Source organism: Pelophylax lessonae (genome assembly GCF_965119305.1).
Source record: "Pelophylax lessonae genome assembly, chromosome: 4".
Classification (NCBI taxonomy): domain Eukaryota; kingdom Metazoa; phylum Chordata; class Amphibia; order Anura; family Ranidae; genus Pelophylax; species Pelophylax lessonae.
This window is the reverse complement of record NC_138771.1, coordinates 670,422,754-670,441,692: the sequence shown is the minus strand read 5'-3', so window position 1 is coordinate 670,441,692 and position 18,939 is coordinate 670,422,754. Positions and strand designations below refer to the sequence as shown.

General features: G+C 46.7%; 1 protein-coding gene and 1 pseudogene across 2 annotated transcripts in view; both read right to left on the bottom strand.

The window, feature by feature from the left end:
* Positions 1-18,939, bottom strand: part of LOC309553103 (uncharacterized protein) — a gene marked incomplete at both ends in the record, with an annotated part of 128,987 nt that overhangs the window by 71,539 nt on the left and 38,509 nt on the right. The gene's annotated exons all lie outside the window — the stretch shown is intronic.
* On the bottom strand, positions 14,203-15,773 carry LOC309554226 (E3 ubiquitin/ISG15 ligase TRIM25-like; annotated as a pseudogene). The gene has a single exon. The product of its transcript is annotated as an E3 ubiquitin/ISG15 ligase TRIM25-like (transcript).

Genomic DNA, 18,939 nt, shown 5'->3' with positions numbered 1-18,939 from the left:
TATCAACTAATGGTGCAGCTCTACAATTGATCCCGCCCACTGGCATTATGCAAGCTTCTTAGAGGAAATGGATGTTTTCCCTTAACCCCTTCAATACCGAAAACTTTCAACTCTCAGGCCAATTATCAGCTTTCAGCGCTCTAACATTTTGAATGACATTCACGCGGTCATGTAACACTGTAGCCATATGACATTTTTATCATTTTTTTTGCACACAAATAGAGCTTTCATTTGGTGGTATTTAATTACCACTGGGGTTTTTATTTATTTGTTTATTTTTGCTAAATAAATGAATAAAGACTAAACATTTTGAAAAAAAGAAAACATTTTCATAGTTTGTTACAAAATTTTGCAAACAAGTAATTTTTCTCCTTTACTAATGTGTGCTGATGAGGTAGCACTGGTGGGCATTAATGTACACTGATGGGCATTGATGGGCACTGATGAGGTGGCACTGATGGGCATTGATGGGCACTAATGAGATGGCATTGATGGGCACTGATGAGCACTAATGAGGCAGCACTGATGTGCATTGATTGGCACTGATGAGGCAGCACTGATGGGAATTGATGGGCACCGAGGAAGCAGCACTGATGGGCATTGATGGGAACTGATGGGTATTTATAGGTACTGATGAGGCAGCACTGATGGGCATTGATGAGGCGACACTGATGGGCACTGATGAGATGGCACTGGTGGGCACCGATGAGGAAGCACTGTTGAGGCTGCACTGATGGGCATTCATGGGCACTGATGAGGCAGCACTGCTGGACACTAATGAGGCAGCACTTATGGGCATTGATGGACACTGATGAGCATTGATAGGCACTGATCAGGCAGCACTGATAGGCATTGATGGGCACTGATGAGGCAGCACTGATGGGCATTGAAGGGCACTGATGAGATGCACTGGTGGGCATTGATGGGCACTGATGAGGAAGCACTGTTTAGGCTGCACTGATGGGTAATAATAGGCGGCACTGATAGACAGCACAGATAGGCAATGATTGGTGGCCACTTATTGGTAGCACTGGTGGGCACTGGTGGGACTGCACTGATAATCAGTGTAGATGTTCCTTTTACAAAAGCCAGTATTGGCTCTCTTCTCCTCTCCTCATACTGTCAGCGTGAGGAAAGGAATGCTGATAACCGGTTTCTGTTTACATCCGTGATCAGCTGTGATTGGACACTGTTGATCACATGGTAATGAGCCACTGATTGGCTCTTTACCTCAATCTGTGATCAGCAATGTCCCCTGGACACTGCAATCACAGAGCACCCGCCAGCACCCAGCTGTGGTTGTGCAGCAGGTGCATTTACAGCACATCACCATATGATGGCATCCCAGAACTAGCCAGCCACTGGTGATAAGCCGGACACCCCCCTGTTCGGTTCGCACCAGAACATCTCAAACAGGGGAAATGTTCTAGCGAACATACGAACATGAACAATCACAAGTCCTCATTTTAAAAGCTTAAATGTAAGTGACTATTAATCACCCGCTGGCCAGGGGAGATTCAAATCCATAACCTCTAACTGGTAAGCCCGTTATTCTACCAGCTACGCCACCGAGCCAGCTGATTAACCTAAGACTATCTCTGCTTAACTAACTTCTATCTGAGTTTGACAGCTCTTTTATAGGGCTCTGATGTCACCAGTGCCCCCATAATCCACTGCTCAGGTACAGTGAATAAATCACTGATGTCACGTCAGAAGGAGCGGGGAAAATTAATAGGTTTTAATTAAAATCCATAATTAATAATAATAATCACCCACTGGCCAGATTCAAACCCACAGCCTCTCACTTACAAGCCCTTTATTCTACCAGCTACACCATTGAACCAGCTGATTAATTTAAAGTGAAATTCCACCCTCAGAATCATTTTTTTAAACAAAAAGAGCCCATTAATATTAATACATCTCGCTTGACAAAACCGCTATTTGCATATTTATGAGTTGAACAGTGTATTTGTTTAGTGAAAATCTTACTTTTAAAATCGCTGCCAGTGCGTGGCCATCTTTAGTTAAGGGCACCTGAAGCCGCAGTGTCCTTCTTCCTGATTGGTAGTGCAAAAGAAAACAGCGCAGATTTGGTATAATAAAACTTCTAAAGTGCAACGTGCCGATGGTGCAAGAAATAATTGGTTATTAGTAAAAAAAAAATATATATATATATATATATATATATATAAATTATATATAAAATTGATATAGTATAAATCCTCAAAATATATATGCTCAAATAGTGCAATCCAACACCCAATAATGTGAATAAATAAATAAATAAATTCATAAGTACATCATAGATAAACATATAATAAATAATAGTCCAAAGTGATAGTCCCAAAATGCAATATTCAGCAAGTGGCCAGTGAAAGTTGTTTGATGAAAAAACAACCCAGAAAGGTGCTCAAGTACTGGAAATCAAATGCATGCTGCGATGGTGCGATGATATGGTGATTAGCTCCTCTCCCCTAGGTAATTCCACTTACCGGACAACGTGGACCCTCAGACCATATAGCATAAGGGTCTCACAGGCGGATTCCGGCATATAATCCGGGCAATAATACTTGGACTTGAATAGTGGCCAATACAGGATCCCCTGTGAGTACTCAGCAGATGGTAGCCATATGGAAAGGAAAAGAAGGAATCCCAATAGCGTAATATTGCTACAATAAATGTATTAATCTCAAAGTAAAGAACTCACATTTAATGCGATAAAAACAGGCACTGTACGGAATGGGTCGGTAGATCCCTGGGATAACGGTGTGCAGTGGGGCTAGCTTGGCTCCGGCGTACGTTCCACCGCTACCGGAAGTCGAGGCCATCTTTAGTTAAGGGCACCTGAAGCCGCAGTGTCCTTCTTCCTGATTGCTGTTCATTCTGGCTACCCAGAATGCAGCAGGCAATCCCGCACATGGGCAGTACTATGCTGTAGGCATAGTACAGGAGCTATAGAGACGTTGTCTGAGGAGGAAGTTGTCGCCCTCTATATCCCTTCCCCACCTCCAGGAAGACACAAGTGCAGGAGACAGAGAGAGAGAGAAGAGTCACACATAGACACACACACAATGCAAACTATTTTTTTTGTAAGGAAATACCGTTTTTCTTCTTTATTCATCCGCACTTCTGGGTCCGTCCACCTATAGGTGATTACGTCACTCTGCGATTTGCAAGCGCTCCTGGGATAGCGGCGTCATGTATCCCAACAGCCCTTGCGAATCGCCTAATGACAAAATCTCGCGTTATTTCCAGACTGGTGTCCTGTGGAATAATGCATGCGCTGGAATATTAACCACTTTACCACCGGAGGATTTTGCTGTCTTCCGTCCAGGCCACTTTTTGCGATTCGGCGCTGTGCGACTTCAACTGACAATTGCGCGGTCGTGCGACGTCGTACCAAAACGAAATTTACGTCCTTTTTTTCCCACAAACAGAGCTTTCTTTTGGTGGTATTTGATCACCTGTGCGATTTTTACTTTTTGCGCTATAAACAAAAAAAGAGTGTTTATTTTGAAAAAATAATATTTTTAAAATTTTTTTATATGAAATTCCCCCCAAAAAAGATGTAAAAAACAATTTTTTTTAAAAATTTTGGCCAATTTGTTTTCTGCTACCTATGTTTGGTAAAAAAAATCGCAATAAGCGTATTTTGATTGGTTTGCGCAAAAGTTATTGCGTTTACTAACAAAGGGAAAGATTTCTGTCATTTTTGGTGTTTGTTTTTTTTAACGCGTAATGGCGGCGATCTGCGATTTTTTTTGCGGGACTGCGACATTGCGGCGGACAGATCGGACCCTTGACTGACATTTTTGACACTTTTGGGGGTACCAGTGACATTACTGCAGTAATCAGTGCTATATATATGCACTGTTACTGTAAAAATGACACTGGCAGGGAAGGGGTTAATTTTATTGGAGAGGGAGGGGTTAATGTATGCCTGGTGCTTACTGACGTGTGGGGGGGGAGGTGACTGAGTGAGTCATGGACAGATCGGATGTCCAGCTGTGCTGAACAGTCCGATCTGTCACTCCCTGTCACTATGGAGATCCGCCCGCTGTGTTTACACACATCTCCAGACTCGATCCCCGACGATCGGGTAAGAGCAGCGGCGATCGCCGCTGCTCCTCCCCTGGCCCGACTCCCGCTGTGAATGAAAACAGCGGGAGCGAGCCTCCGGCGGCGCGCAAGCGCCGCCCAGAAGGGGGAGTGTCTGACGACGTAGTACTACGTCGTCAGACGATAACGAGCCACTCTGCCGCAGTAATATTACTGTGAGCAGTCGTAAAGTGGTTAAAGTGGAGCTCTGACTGGACACATAAAGGGGAGCTCTGACTGGACACATAAAGGGGAGCTCTGACCTCAATAATAAAGGGGAACTCTGACTGGAACATTCAAGGGGGACTCTGACTGGAACATTCAAGGGGGACTCTGACTGGAACATTCAAGGGGGACTCTGACTGGAACATTCAAGGGGGACTCTGACTGGAACATTAAAGGGGAGCTCTGACCTCAATAATAAAGGGGAGCTCTGACTGGAATAATAGAGGGGAACTCTGACTGGAATAATAGAGGGGAACTCTGACTGGAATAATAAAGGGGAACTCTGACTGGGACACATAAAGGGGCACTCTGACTGGAACACAAAAAGGGGAGCTCTGACTGGACACATAAAGGCGAGCTCTGACTGGACACATAAAGGGGAACTCTGACCTCAATAATAAAGGGGAACTCTGACTGGAACAATAAAGGGGAACTCTGACCGGAACATTAAAGGGGGACTCTGACTGGAACATTAAAGGGGAGCTCTGACCTCAGTAATAAAGGGAAGCTCTGACCTCAATAATAAAGGGGAGCTCTGACTGGAATAATAGAGGGGAACTCTGACTGGAATAATAGAGGGGAACTCTGACTGGAATAATAAAGGGGAACTCTGACTGGAATAATAAAGGGGCACTCTGACTGGGACACATAAAGGGGCACTCTGACTGGGACACATAAAGGGGCACTCTGACTGGGACACATAAAGGGGCACTCTGACTGGAACACATAAAGGGGCACTCTGACTGGAACACAAAAAGGGGAGCTCTGACTGGACACATAAAGGCGAGCTCTGACTGGACACATAAAGGGGAACTCTGACCTCAATAATAAAGGGGAACTCTGACTGGAACAATAAAGGGGAACTCTGACCGGAACATTAAAGGGGGACTCTGACTGGAACATTAAAGGGGAGCTCTGACCTCAGTAATAAAGGGAAGCTCTGACCTCAATAATAAAGGGGAGCTCTGACTGGAATAATAGAGGGGAACTCTGACTGGAATAATAGAGGGGAACTCTGACTGGAATAATAGAGGGGAACTCTGACTGGAATAATAAAGGGGCACTCTGACTGGGACACATAAAGGGGCACTCTGACTGGGACACATAAAGGGGCACTCTGACTGGGACACATAAAGGGGCACTCTGACTGGGACACATAAAGGGGCACTCTGACTGGGACACATAAAGGGGCACTCTGACTGGGACACATAAAGGGGAGCTCTGACTGGACACATAAAGGCGAGCTCTGACTGGACACATAAAGGGGAACTCTGACCTCAATAATAAAGGGGAACTCTGACTGGAACAATAAAGGGGAACTCTGACTGGAACATTAAAGGGGGACTCTGACTGGAACATTAAAGGGGAGCTCTGACCTCAGTAATAAAGGGAAGCTCTGACCTCAATAATAAAGGGGAGCTCTGACTGGAATAATATAGGGGAGCTCTGACTGGAATAATAGAGGGGAGCTCTGACTGGAATATTAAAGGGGAACTCTGACTGGAATATTAAAGGGGAACTCTGACTGGAATATTAAAGGGGAACACTGACTGGGACACATAAAGGGGCACTCTGACTGGGACACATAAAGGGGCACTCTGACTGGGACACATAAAGGGGCACTCTGACTGGGACACATAAAGGGGCACTCTGACTGGGACACATAAAGGGGCACTCTGACTGGGACACTGGATGTAAAGGAGAACTCTGACGGGGACACACTGGATATAAAGTAGCACTCTGACAGGGACACGGATGTGTCCCCATCAGAGTCCTGATGGATCAGTGTCCCCGTCAGAGTGCCCCTTTACATCCAGTTTCCCACTCAGAGTTCCCCTTTATTTATTCCAGCCAGAGTTGCCCTTTATGTGTCCAGTCAGAGTTGCCCTTTATGTGTCCAGTCAGAGTTCCCCTTTAATATTTCAGTCAGAGATCCCCTTTAATATTTCAGTCAGCATTCCCCTTTAATATTCCAGTCAGAGTTCCCCTTTAATATTCCAGGCAGAGCTCCCCTTTATTATTTATTTATTACATTGTGTCCCCCTGAGAGTGCCCCTTTACATTGTGTCCCCGTGCGGTGAGAGTGCCCCTTTACATTGTGTCCCCGTGCGGTGAGAGTTCCCCTTTAATGTGTCCCCTGTGTGGTGAGAGTGCCCCTTTAATGTGCCCCCTGTGCGGTGAGAGTGCCCCTTTAATGTGCCCCCTGTGCGGTGAGAGTGCCCCTTTAATGTGCCCCCTGTGCAGTGATAGTGCCCCTTAAATGTGTCCCCGTGCGGTGAGAGTGCCCCTTTAATGTGTCCCCTTGCGGAGGGGATGCCCCTTTAATGTCCTTCCTGTGCGGTGAGAGTGCCCCTTTAATGTGTCCCCTGTGCGATGAGAGTGCCCCTTAATGTGCCCCCTGTGTGGTGAGAGTGCCCCTTTAATGTGCCCCCCGTGCGGTGAGAGTGCCCCTTTAATGTGTCCCGAGTTGTGTGACTTTCCTGTAATCAGATAATATTCCTCCATTTCTCACTATGAAAATCACAGAAGAATAAGCCGCTCCGTCCCCATAGATAGTGCAGAGAGCGAGGGAGAATCTGACATTACATTCTCTCCCCTCTGCTCTCTGACTATCGTTGGTTAATGCATCCAATACACTGCCCCTCCCCGCCTCCTCTCAGTGAGTTCTACGGGATGTAATGCTTTCAGTCACTGAGAGGAGGCGGGGCGGAGCACTGACTGAATGCAATACATCCCTGAGCACTGGAAATCACACGAGATTTTGTCACTAGGTGAATTGCAAGGGCTGCTGGAATACATGTTCCAGGAGCCCTTGCGAATCGCAGAGTGATGTAATCGCCAAAAGCATAAGGACCTGGAAGTGCAGATGAATACAGAAGATTAAAGGTATTTCCTTGAAAAAGAAATTTGTTTACATTGGCATTAGCATATTTAAAGGGGATTACATAGGGCTCAACTTGCAAAAATGGGTGGAACTCCACTTTTAACCACTTAAGCCCCGGAAGATTTTACCCCCTTCCTGACCAGGGGGTATTTTGCGATTCGGCAATACGTGACTTTAACGGACAATTGCGCAGTCGTGTGACGCTGTACCCAAATGAAATTGACGTCCTTTTTTCCCACAAACAAGAGCTTTCTTTTGGTGGTATTTGATCACCTGTGCGATTTTTTGATCATGCGCTACAAAAAAATGTAAAAATCAAAATTTTTTAACATTTTAGGCCAATTTGTTTTCTGCTACATATGTTTGGTAAAAAAAAAAAAATATCGCAAAAAGCGTATTTTGATTGGTTTGCGCAAAAGTTATTGCGTTCACTAACTAAGGAAAAGATTTTTGTCATTTTTTTTTTAATGAGTAATGGCGGCGATCTGCAATTTTTTTTGCGGGACTGCGACATTGCGGTGGACAGATCGGACCCTTGACTGACATTTTTTAAACTTTTGGGGGTACCAGTGACATTACTACAGTAATCAGTGCTATACATATGCACTGTTACTGTAAAAATGACACTGGGAGGAAAGGGGTTAACTTTATTGGAGAGGGAGGGGTTAAGTGTGTCCCTAGGGGCGTGCTTCTAACTGTGATTGGATGTGGCTGTGTGTGTAACAGCAGAGATCAACGGTCCTACATAGCAGGACCGTATGATCTGTGCTGTTACACAGGGAAGAATGACAGGCGGCTTTGTTTACTTTAGCCGCCTGCCTTTCTCCAGCTGTATCCGACGATCGCGAGTGACCGGCGGACACTGGGTCCGCCGGTCACATGCACTGGCTTCTTAGTGAACGAGTGGGGGCGGGAGCGCGCCTCCGGCGGTGCGCACTCGCCCCCTGTTGGCTCCCAGGCTAGTGACATATCGGTACGTCACTTTGCCTGGGAGGGGCTGACCGCCGCCGTATATAGTCGGGCGGCGGTCGGCAAGTGGTTTAGACTCTCTCTGCCTAACTAACTTCTATCTGAGTTTGACAGCTCTTTTATAGGACTCTGACATCACTAGTGCCCCATAATCCACTGCTCAGATGCAGTGAATTACTGACGTCAGTAATTTATTCACTGCACCTGAGCAATGGATTATGGGGCACTGGTGACACCAGAGCCCTATAAAAGAGCTGTCAAACTCAGATAGAAGTTAGTTAGGCAAAGGGAGTCTTAGGTTAATCAGCTGGCTCAGTGGTGTAGCTGGTCAGCAGGCGGTTAAAATAATTATGGATTTTAATTAACCACTTAAGCCCCGGAGGATTTGGCTGCTAAACGACCAGGGGGTATTTTGCGATTCGGCACTGCGTGACTTTAACGGACAATTGCGCGGTCGTGCGACGCTGTACCTAAACGAATTTGGCGTCCTTTTTTTCCCACAAACAGAGCTTTCTTTTGGCGGTATTTGATCACCTGTGCGATTTTTTGATCACGCGCTATAAACAAAAAAAGAGCGTCAATTTTGCAAAAATAGCAATATTTTTCCCTTTTTTTTATATGAAATTCCCCCCAAAAAAAATGTAAAAATCAAAATTTTTTAACATTTTCGGCCAATTTGTTTTATGCTACCTATGTTTGGTAAAAAAAAAATCGCAAAAAGCGTATTTTGATTGGTTTGCGCAAAAGTTATTTCGTTTACTAACTAAGGGAAAGATTTTTGTCATTTTTGTTGTTTTTTTTTTTAACGCGTAATGGCGGCGATCTGCGATTTTTTTTGCGGTACTGCGACATTGCGGCGGACAGATCGGACCCTTGACTGACATTTTTGACACTTTTGGGGTTACCAGTGACATTTCTACAGTAATCAGTGCTATATATATGCACTGTTACTGTAAAAATACACTGGTAGTGAAGGGGTTAACTTTATTTGAGAGGGAGGGGCTGTGTGTGTCCCTAGGGGCGTGATTCTAACTGTGATTGGCTGTGGCTTCAGCTGTATGCAGAGTGATCAACGGATCTACATAGTAGATCCATATGATCATCTCTCATACAGAGGGGAGAATGACAGGCAGCTTGTTTACACAAGCTGCCTGACTTTCTCCCTCTCCCCCGCCGATCGCAGAGTGGCCGGCGGACATCGGGTCCGCCGGTCACACGCGCGGGGGGGGTCCGTGACCACGCGGGAGCGCGCCTCCGGCGGCGCGCGCTCGCTCCCTAGACCCTCACAAGCTAGTGACGTAGCCCTACGTCACTTTGCCTGTGAGGGGCTGACCGCCGACGTAGATCGGCGTGCGGCGGTCGGCAAGTGGTTAAAACCTATTAATTGTCCCCGCCCCTTCTGACGGGACATCAGTAATTTATTCACTGCACCTGAGCAGTGAATTATGGGGTGCTGTTGACATCAGAGCCCTATAAAAGAGCTGTCAAACTCAGATAGAAGTTAGGCAGAGAGAGTCTTGGGTTAAGCAGCTGGCTCGGTGGCGTAGGTGCTAGAATAACGGGCTTGCAAATGAGAGGCTGTGGGTTTGATTCCCTGGCCAGTGGATGATTGATATTGATTATGGATATTAATAAAACCTATTAAATTCATTATGGATGCGGGGACTCAAAGTTCCCATGAAGAAGCCCATTTGTTCACCATTCGGCGAACAGGCAGTGTTCAAGTCGAACTTAGGTTCGACTCGAACAAGAAGCTCATCACTACTGGCCACGCTTTATCCATCATTTTTCTATAGCACAGTCAGCAAGTGGTTCAATTAAATGGAAGGATGTAGGGCAACTATGGGTGGAAGTGAGATATAAATAGTTTTGATGACAAAACAGATTGGAAGTGATGTTAGACACCAGAAGTGACACAATTATGCCCACTGGAAATGCCACAGTGGCTATTTTATAAGTGGTTACAATGCATTTTTTCATTGAATGTCTCACTGAAAGTGCATGGATTGTAATAAATAAAATTATATTATAAGGATGTACTGCACTATGGTCTCTGCATGATAATGTTTGCATGGGAACCCTGGAGAGATGCTGGAATGAAGGAGGACTGCTGGAAGTGGATGACTTTTGTGGAAAGTGATTTAAGGAGCAGCGATCTGGTAAGGTGCATAGAGTGATACTATTACACATTCGCATGTGTTAGATATGGATCACCTAAAGCAAGTCCAGCAAGTATGGGCAGAGACACTATATATTGTTTGCAGATCACTGGGCAACTCTGTTGGCAGTCAGGAAGAATACAAGATGGGGGCACACCATTGGAGGTAACTGTGCCACCCAGCATCCTTACAGCTGATGACGGTAACAGTGCAGTCACCTTCATCTCTTCCTCCTTAATGCTTTCCTTAGGTGAGCTGTCCGATGAAAAGCAATTGAAAAGTCTATGCAATGACCCACACAAAAAAAAAATGCCATACAATATTTCAGCCAGTATGCCTAGGGGGCGGGAGTCACACTAAGCTTGAGATTATGTTGGCTCCTCGGGGGCAGGCCATTCACACCAGTGCCATGCCTCATCACTTCCTATCACTATATGATGAAAGAACATTTCTCTGTAGACTTTAGGAGAAAACATTCAGAGAAACAATATATAACAAAATCTCTGGAAAGCTATGAGGAGGAGAATGGCGGGGGTCTTCTCTGATTTAAAGCTGAACTCTGGGCAGATAGAAGAGAGAAATGAAGGCAGCTCTGTATACATGAATACAGCCCGGAGTTCAGCTTTAACAAGAAGTGAGAAGACCTTATTATTCCTCATATAGCTTCCAGAGATTTCCCAGAATTCTCTGTTGTATGAAGACGTGTATTTCCAGGACTGAAAACTGCCGACATTGATAGAAACAGGAAAATGAGGAATAAAATACCCGTCACTGATTATTATTACCATGAAGGTATGGGGGGGGGGGTTTGACCCCACGTGAGCCGAACAGAGGCGCTGATTGGCGGCCTTCTGGGGGTCATCGAGGCAAAGAGCAATACGCCCCGACACTCCCCACTTTACTGGACTCCTGGCTGTGATTGGTCGAGACTCCAGCCTGGACCAATCACAGGAGGACATCCCGGGACGGGCTTTTGGTGGCGTGACGCGTGGGGCGGTGCACGCGTCAGAGAGATGAGAGCGAGCCGCGTGAGGAGTCAGTCGGACAGACTTCACTGCACTGGGAGGATCGATTCGTAGACAGTAACATCCGAATTCATCTCGCACCGGCCGCAGTCGACTCGGAGTCGTCCATCAGAAGAAGCTGACTCCGAACTAGCTAGCTGAGTCGCTGACCTTTCCTCTCGTCCTGACGCGAGGTGACCACCTGAGGCTGATAGACACCTGAGCTGACCTAGAGTGACACTTGGAGGACCGGAACGTTCGTCTCCCCGATTCCGACGGTAAGAGAAGGCAAGGCACCGGGACTCTGACCGGGACTGTATGGGAGCGGCGGGTGGGAGGTGCATGCACTGTCTGTGCCTATCAGGTAAGGAGAGCAAAGTTGGGCCTTGGGGCACGCATTGAATGGGGACATGCTGGTCAGGTCACTGTGCATGGATGGGGGACATGCTGGTCAGGTCACTGTGCATTGATGGGGGACAATCTGGTCAGGTCACTGTGCATTAATGGGGACATGATGGTCAGGTGGTCACTGTGCATTAATGGGGACATGCTGGTCAGGTCACTGTGCATTGATGGGGGACATGCTGGTCAGGTCGCTGTGCATTAATGGGGACATGCTGGTCAGGTCACTGTGCATTGATGGGGGACATGATGGTCACTGTGCATTGAATGGGGGCACGCTGGTCAATCTTGAACCAACCTAATGATTGTTTGTTAAGTCACGCAATTTTTTACAGCGTTTTGTTGCCGCAAAGCAATACCTATTACATTTTTTTTTGTGCCCCCCCCCAAAAAAAAAATTTTGAGTACCAGCCGCCACTGCCGGGACAGTCCCTGGAATGCAGACACAACTGGCACTTATCATCGTGTCAGTTATTGAATTACATTTCTTATATTTAATCCTTTCACCACCACCATACATAGTACAACTGTCAGATGGAAGCAATCAGGTGTCTGCACAGTCGCCCAATCACTTCCGCATTTCCCCCTGGGCATGCTCCCGCCATGTTTCCTGGTCTCATCGGTGGACCTGTGACCGGCATGGTGGGGCCACCAAGTAGAGTGAATGGAGATCAGCAAATGTCCATTCTCTGATCTCCGCTTCCTGCTAATGACCCGGAAGTGATGTATAAAATGTCACTTCTGATCCTCGCTGTCACTTTCACCAGCCGGCAGGGAAGAAGCTAACGGAGTGCGATCTGTGCTCCATAAGCTATAATGGAAGATAGGTGGGACATTAGGTTTTTTTTTATACCCCTGATGTCTCATTAAAGAGAACCTGTCACCCAAAAAACCATCACATTGTCCCCATGTGATGAAAAAAAAAGTTTAGTAAAAGAGAAATGTAAAAATAAAAGTTACAGCTAAGCACCTAAAGTCAGCCCCCCGAAATCTATGGGTGCCCCTCCCCCCCATACATGCATGAATGTAAATGCGCATGTCAGGGACACCTACACACAAGGCCATTGATTGCACCACACATTACATATCACCACACACATCGGACTCAGATCAATAACTCTCCGCCCATTTCTCACGGTTATCTCTAAACTGATGACCTGTAGGGGATTATAAAGTGTCTCCTATGGAAAATATAAGGCATCGAAGTTTGTCCCCAGTTCACGGGAGCACACAGTTTTAAGGTTTGCCATGTTGGGTATCCATTTACTCAGTACAACCTCATCTTTTATCTTTTACCAAAAATGTGGGTCATTTATTGTGTGTGTGCCAAAAAATTATTTTTATTGTTTTATTTACTGAAATTTAGTGCTTAATAAACTGTTGTGCTAATATCGTGTGAAATACAAAATTGGGACTAACACTATTTTATTCTTTGGGGTGTCTGCTTTCAGAAAATAGATCATGTTTGGGGGTTTTATCTAATCTTCAAGACTAAAACGATTTTTTATACATAAATGCAAAAAAGGTTCTGGTAGAGAAAGGGTTGAAGGGAATCCGTCATGAGAGAATCATGGGGGCTGCCATTGATGAACTCTCCTTGTGAGAATGCTAGTTCCCTGGCTGTCATGCTGATGATTTCCCTTCAATACTGTCTCAGTCTCTGACCCGGAACAAATATAGTGATAAGGAATTCTGACTCTTCTCTGATTCTTATTCCCAGCATGCTTGTTCCGGGTTGGAGACTCAAAGTGGAATAAAACCCAAAAACAAAAATAAGATATATTGGAGCTTACCAATCCTTAGATGTGGTGGCTGCATTAGTCTTCTGTTTTTCCCTTTTATGTTCCCCTGGTGATCCTGCCAGTAACACACTTCCTGTCTTAGGGTGACTCCTCCATCTATGGAGGGGCAGTGGAGACCCCCTTGGACAGCAGCATTGTCTGCAGGGTGGGGGGGGGTGACTAACAAATTAAAGGAGAACTCCAGATAACACTTTATTAGCCGTTACACCAACATTTGTGTCTCCTTTTGGGATAAAGGTTTTCCATCAATGAATAAAAAGCTGATCATTGTAAGCACCCCTGTCAGTGGTAAATGGTTTGTCCCAATCCTATAACTGCCACTTCTGCTGGACAGATTGGTCTGTTATAGGAAGTTGGGAAATAACAGCAGAACCAACAGGCAAAAGAAGGAAGTTACAGGGGACTCTGAAAAACAAAGACTGCGGTGTTCATGTCAGTGACAGACGCCATCATATCTGTCATTTTTTATCTTCTCTTTACTATCACTTTATATGTTCTTACATTACACACAGCCAGGGAACTAGCATTTTCAGAAGGAGGCCTGCAATGGCAATCCTCATACTTCTCCCAGGAGTCACCACTTCCATCAGCCATTGGCTGATCAATTAACCAATCACACCACCCATCCCTGTGATGTCACCAGACTGAGGGTGGAGTTCTCACATCTCCCGCCTCCCCCCACATATCTTTATACAACCTCCCCCTACATATAACCCAGCATGGAGGGGCTCAGTGAAGGTGGTGGTGAAGGTGTGGAGGTGTCGGATTGGGTCACACAGATCATAAAAGGAGATCCGCCGGCCTCATAATCCAGATCTATCCTGACTCTGTTACTGGACAGATTGGTGGGTAAGGGGGTCTCTTTACTGTCATGTATCACCGAATACGGATTACACAACCTGTACAATCCCCAGGACTTCTTATTCCTTCCAATCCCTGACTGCACCCCTCTCCTGTATAAACTGGGGTAACACATCCCGACTATCCATTCATCTGACCCCCCAACATCCACATCCCAGTAATGTCTCCCTGAGGAGAAACTCTGACTGCTCATCACCTGAGACCAATCCTGGAATCTCTCTGATGTTTCTGGGTGATTCTGGTTCCTATCTGACCTGGATACAGTTTTCCTGTCATCTGATATCTGTAGATCATTATGAGCTGTGTTTCCATCCAGTAATATGTCTGCAGCTCCCTGTATATAGAAGTATACATTTACCTCTCTTATTATATCAGATAAACCTGTGTGTAAGACCCCCGCCACACCCAGACCCCCTCCATCATGGAGGAGTTCCTCATGTCTCTCTCTGTCCTCATTATCTCCATCCTCAGTATCACACAAGTCACCTGTGTCTGATTCCTGTAAGACAGTCAGTGGATCCGTCATGTTACACAGCTCCTCAATGTCCACCATCTTCCTGGACAGCTCCTCCTTCTTTATTTCCAGATCCCGGATGGAGATGGAGATCCGCTCTGCCCTTCCGGAGATCTCCCTCAGGGCTCTCTTCTCCAGGTCTTCCAGACGTCTCCTGAGATCTATAAACAGGGCAGTGACTCTCTCGGTGTCACCAGCTGCTTCTTCTTCTACTTTCCTCCTGTGCTCCTCCAGACTCTGGACTCTTTCCTCCGTCTCCTCTCTCTTTGTCAGAAGTTTCTGCAGAACATTCCTCAGTGCCTCCTTCTTCTTCTCAGAAGCCTCATCCATTATATCCACCTGGTGTCCCCGATGTTCTCCAGTCACACAAAACTTACAGATACAGGTCTCATCCTGAGTGCAGTAATACTCCAGGATCTTCTTATGGACAGAGCATTTCCTGCTCTCCATGGACAAGGTGGGGTCACATAAGATGTGTTCTGGGGACTTTTTGTGGACTCTCAGGTGTTTCTCACACAAAGAAACCTCACAGTGTAGACAGGATCTAACAGCAGATACAGGAGAGTCCACACAGTGAGTACAGAAGATCCCGGACTCCTCCTTATCTGGCTGAGAAGACAGGAAAGTCTCTGCTATGTTACGCAGTTTCATGTTCTTTTGCAGTGCAGGACGATTCGCAAACTTCTTTCTGCATTCAGGACAGGAATATCCTCCAGACCCCTCCTGTGTATCCAGCACACCATCAATACAGACCCGGCAGAAGTTGTGTCCACATCTCAGGGTTACAGGATCTGTATAAATGTTCAGACAGACGGAACATTCCAGCTCAGCTCTCAGATCTGCAGACGCCATCGCTGACAGCAGAAATGAAAGTGAAAGTCTGCAGCTAGAAATACAATCGAACTCGTTACAACTCGTCTGCACAGGGCGAGGATGAGCTCAGCTCTCTGTTGATTTGTTATTAAACCTTTTGATGTCAGAATAAGACAAGCCCCATGATTGTGTACATTTACAATGATAAAAATCTATTTAATTAATTGTGGAGTGGCATGGCATGCCTTTCTTCCAGCATTCATATCCACAGACCACATCAGGGGTGCAGCATCTAGATGTAGGGTACATGGACCTTTCTTTTCCAGCAGCAAGCCTGTTATACACCCAGAGATGAAGAGAAGGTGGTGGAGTGTCTAACAAAGTCTTCATCCTCCTCCTCCTCTGTCTCCCAGAAGCAGAAACGCTTGAAGTCATTAGTAGCTGCTAAAGCTCCATGTTCTTCCTCCTCATCCACAGATACTCCTGTCATTGCCCCACCAATTGGGATGGAGGAGTCAGCTGAGATATTTCAGCACAGCGTCAGTCACTTGCTGCAAGAGGATGCACAGCAATTATCCACTTGCCGACACATAGCCGAATGATAGCGCGGTCGGCTTATTCTGGGAAGGCGTACAATTAAGTCCTCCCAGAATCGCGCTTCCCGACGCGCCCCTGCTTCGTGGGGCATTATGTACCACAGATCATAAAAAAGGGCCAATGACAGCTGCTCTTTACCACATAATCGCTCCGTTCAATGACGGAGTTATCAGTTGTCAGCAAATTGGCGCATGTCCAGTTCAGTTCTCTCCTCGCACTCTGTACACAGCGATCGTTACGGCGAGCAAGGAGAGGAGGGAGCCTGTAGCACTGTTCACCACCTGCCTCCTCCATTCCTCAATCATACCTCAGTCATGCCCATCCATGCTTCAATCATGCCTCATCCATGCCTCAAATGTGCCCACCCATGCTACCTCAGTGCTCATCCATGACACATCAGTGCTCATTCATGCCAAATCAGTGCTCATCCATGCCTCATCTGTGCTCACCCATGTCACCTCAGTGCTCATTCATGCCACATCCATGCCACGTCAGTGCTTATGATTGCCCTACAGTGCCTCAAAAAATTGTAATGGGAAATTCTTTGTACATTTTCCAAAAACTTGTGGAAAAAAATGACATGTTCAAAAGACACGTTATGCCTCCTAGATTATGTGTTGGGGTGTTTGCTTTCCAAAATGGGGTCATTTTGTGGGCGTTTCCATTGTCCTGGTGCTCCAGGGCCTTCAAAGTGTGATAGGTTGTCTGAAAATTATATGTGTAATTTTTGCTCCTAGAACGCCTGGAGGCAGGGCCACTGCTAGACTATTTTGCGCCCTAGGCAAGACCAGCTGCTTGCACCCCTCCCCCCCAAAAAAAAAACCCATAAACATTTGTAAAGCCTGGTCACTGCACTATGGGTGAGCAGGGTCTTAGGTAGAAATGCACCTGCATCTGTGGCTTCACTGGAAAAAAGAATATGTCCCTGCATCCTTGGTGTCACTGAAAGAAAAAATTCCCTGCATTGCTGGTTTCACTGGAAGAAGAAATGTCCTTGTGTCTATGTTGTCACTGGAAGAGAAAAATTGTCCCTGCGTTCATCATATATGATGTGCACCAGTAAATTTAAGGGGCTTGGGTGGTAGGAAGCTGCCAGTGGGGTACAGGGGGTATGAGGATGACAGGGGTTGGGATGGTAGGAAGAGGACAAGGGGGTGAAGGTGACAGGGGGGGGTGAAGGTGACAGGGGGGATGAAGATGACAGGGTGTGTGATGGTGGGAAGCTGACAGTGGGGTACAGGGGGGATGAAGATGACAGGGGGTAGGATGGTAGAAAGCTGACAGTGGGGTATGGGGGGGATGAAGATGACAGGGGGTGGGATGGTAGGAAGCTGACAGTGGGGAACAGGGGGGATGAAGATGACAGGGGGTGGGATGGTAGGAAGCTGACAGTGGGGTACAGGGGGGATGGAGATGACAGGAGGTAGGATAGTAGAAAGCTGACAGTGGGGTACAGGGGGGATGAAGATGACAGGGGGTGGGATGGTAGAAAGCTGACAGTGGGGTACAGGGGGGATAAAGATGACAGGGGGTGGGGTGGTAGAAAGCTGACAGTGGGGTACAGGGGGGTGAAGATGACAGGGGGTGGGGTGGTAGGAAGCTGACAGTGGGGATGAAGATGACAAGGGGTGGGATGGTAGGAAGCTGACAGTAGGGTACAGGGGGGATGAAGATGATAGGGCGTGTGATGCTGGGAAGCTGATAGTGGGGTACAGGGTGGATAAAGATGACAGGGGGTGGGGTGGTAGGAACCTGACAGTGGGGATGAAGATGACAAGGGGTGGGATGGTAGGAAGCTGACAGTAGGGTACAGGGGGATGAAGATGATAGGGCGTGTGATGGTGGGAAGCTGACAGTGGGGTACAGGGGGATGAAGATGACAGGGGGTGGGATGGTAGGAAGCTGACAGTGGGGTACAGGGGGGATGAAGATGACAGGGGGTGGGATAGTAGAACGCTGACAGGGAGGGATGAAAATGACAAGGGGTGGGATGGTAGGAAGCTGACAGTAAGGTACAGGGGGATGAAGATGATAGGGCGTGTGATGGTGGGAAGCTGACAGTGGGGACCAGGGGGATGAAGATGACAGGGGGTGGGATGGTAGGAAGCTGACAGTGGGGTACAGGGGGGATGAAGATGACAGGGGGTGGGATAGTAGAACGCTGACAGGGAGGGATGAAAATGACAAGGGGTGTGATGGTAGGAAGTTGACATGGGGGATGAAGATGACAGGGGGTGGGATGGTAGAGAGCTGACAGGGAGGGATGAAAATGACAGGGGGTGGGATGGTAGGAAGCTGACAGGGGGGATGAAGATGACAGGGAGTGGGATGTTAGGAAGATGACCGAGGGGTTAAAAATGACAGGGGGTGGACAATAAAAATAACCCTATCACATGGATAGAGAACACAATTCCACTCCATTCAGTCACAGTTCAGGCTTTGAAGCGCAGCACTCATTAGACAATTGGGGATTTGATAACAGTTCTGTAAACAATTGCAGATCATCTACTGAACTCCATTTTTCACAAACCAAACTGATATAAATTATTATTGAATCTTAAAATGTGTCTGAGAGGAAAGTTTCTGTGTCACCCTAAGTAACCAATCATAT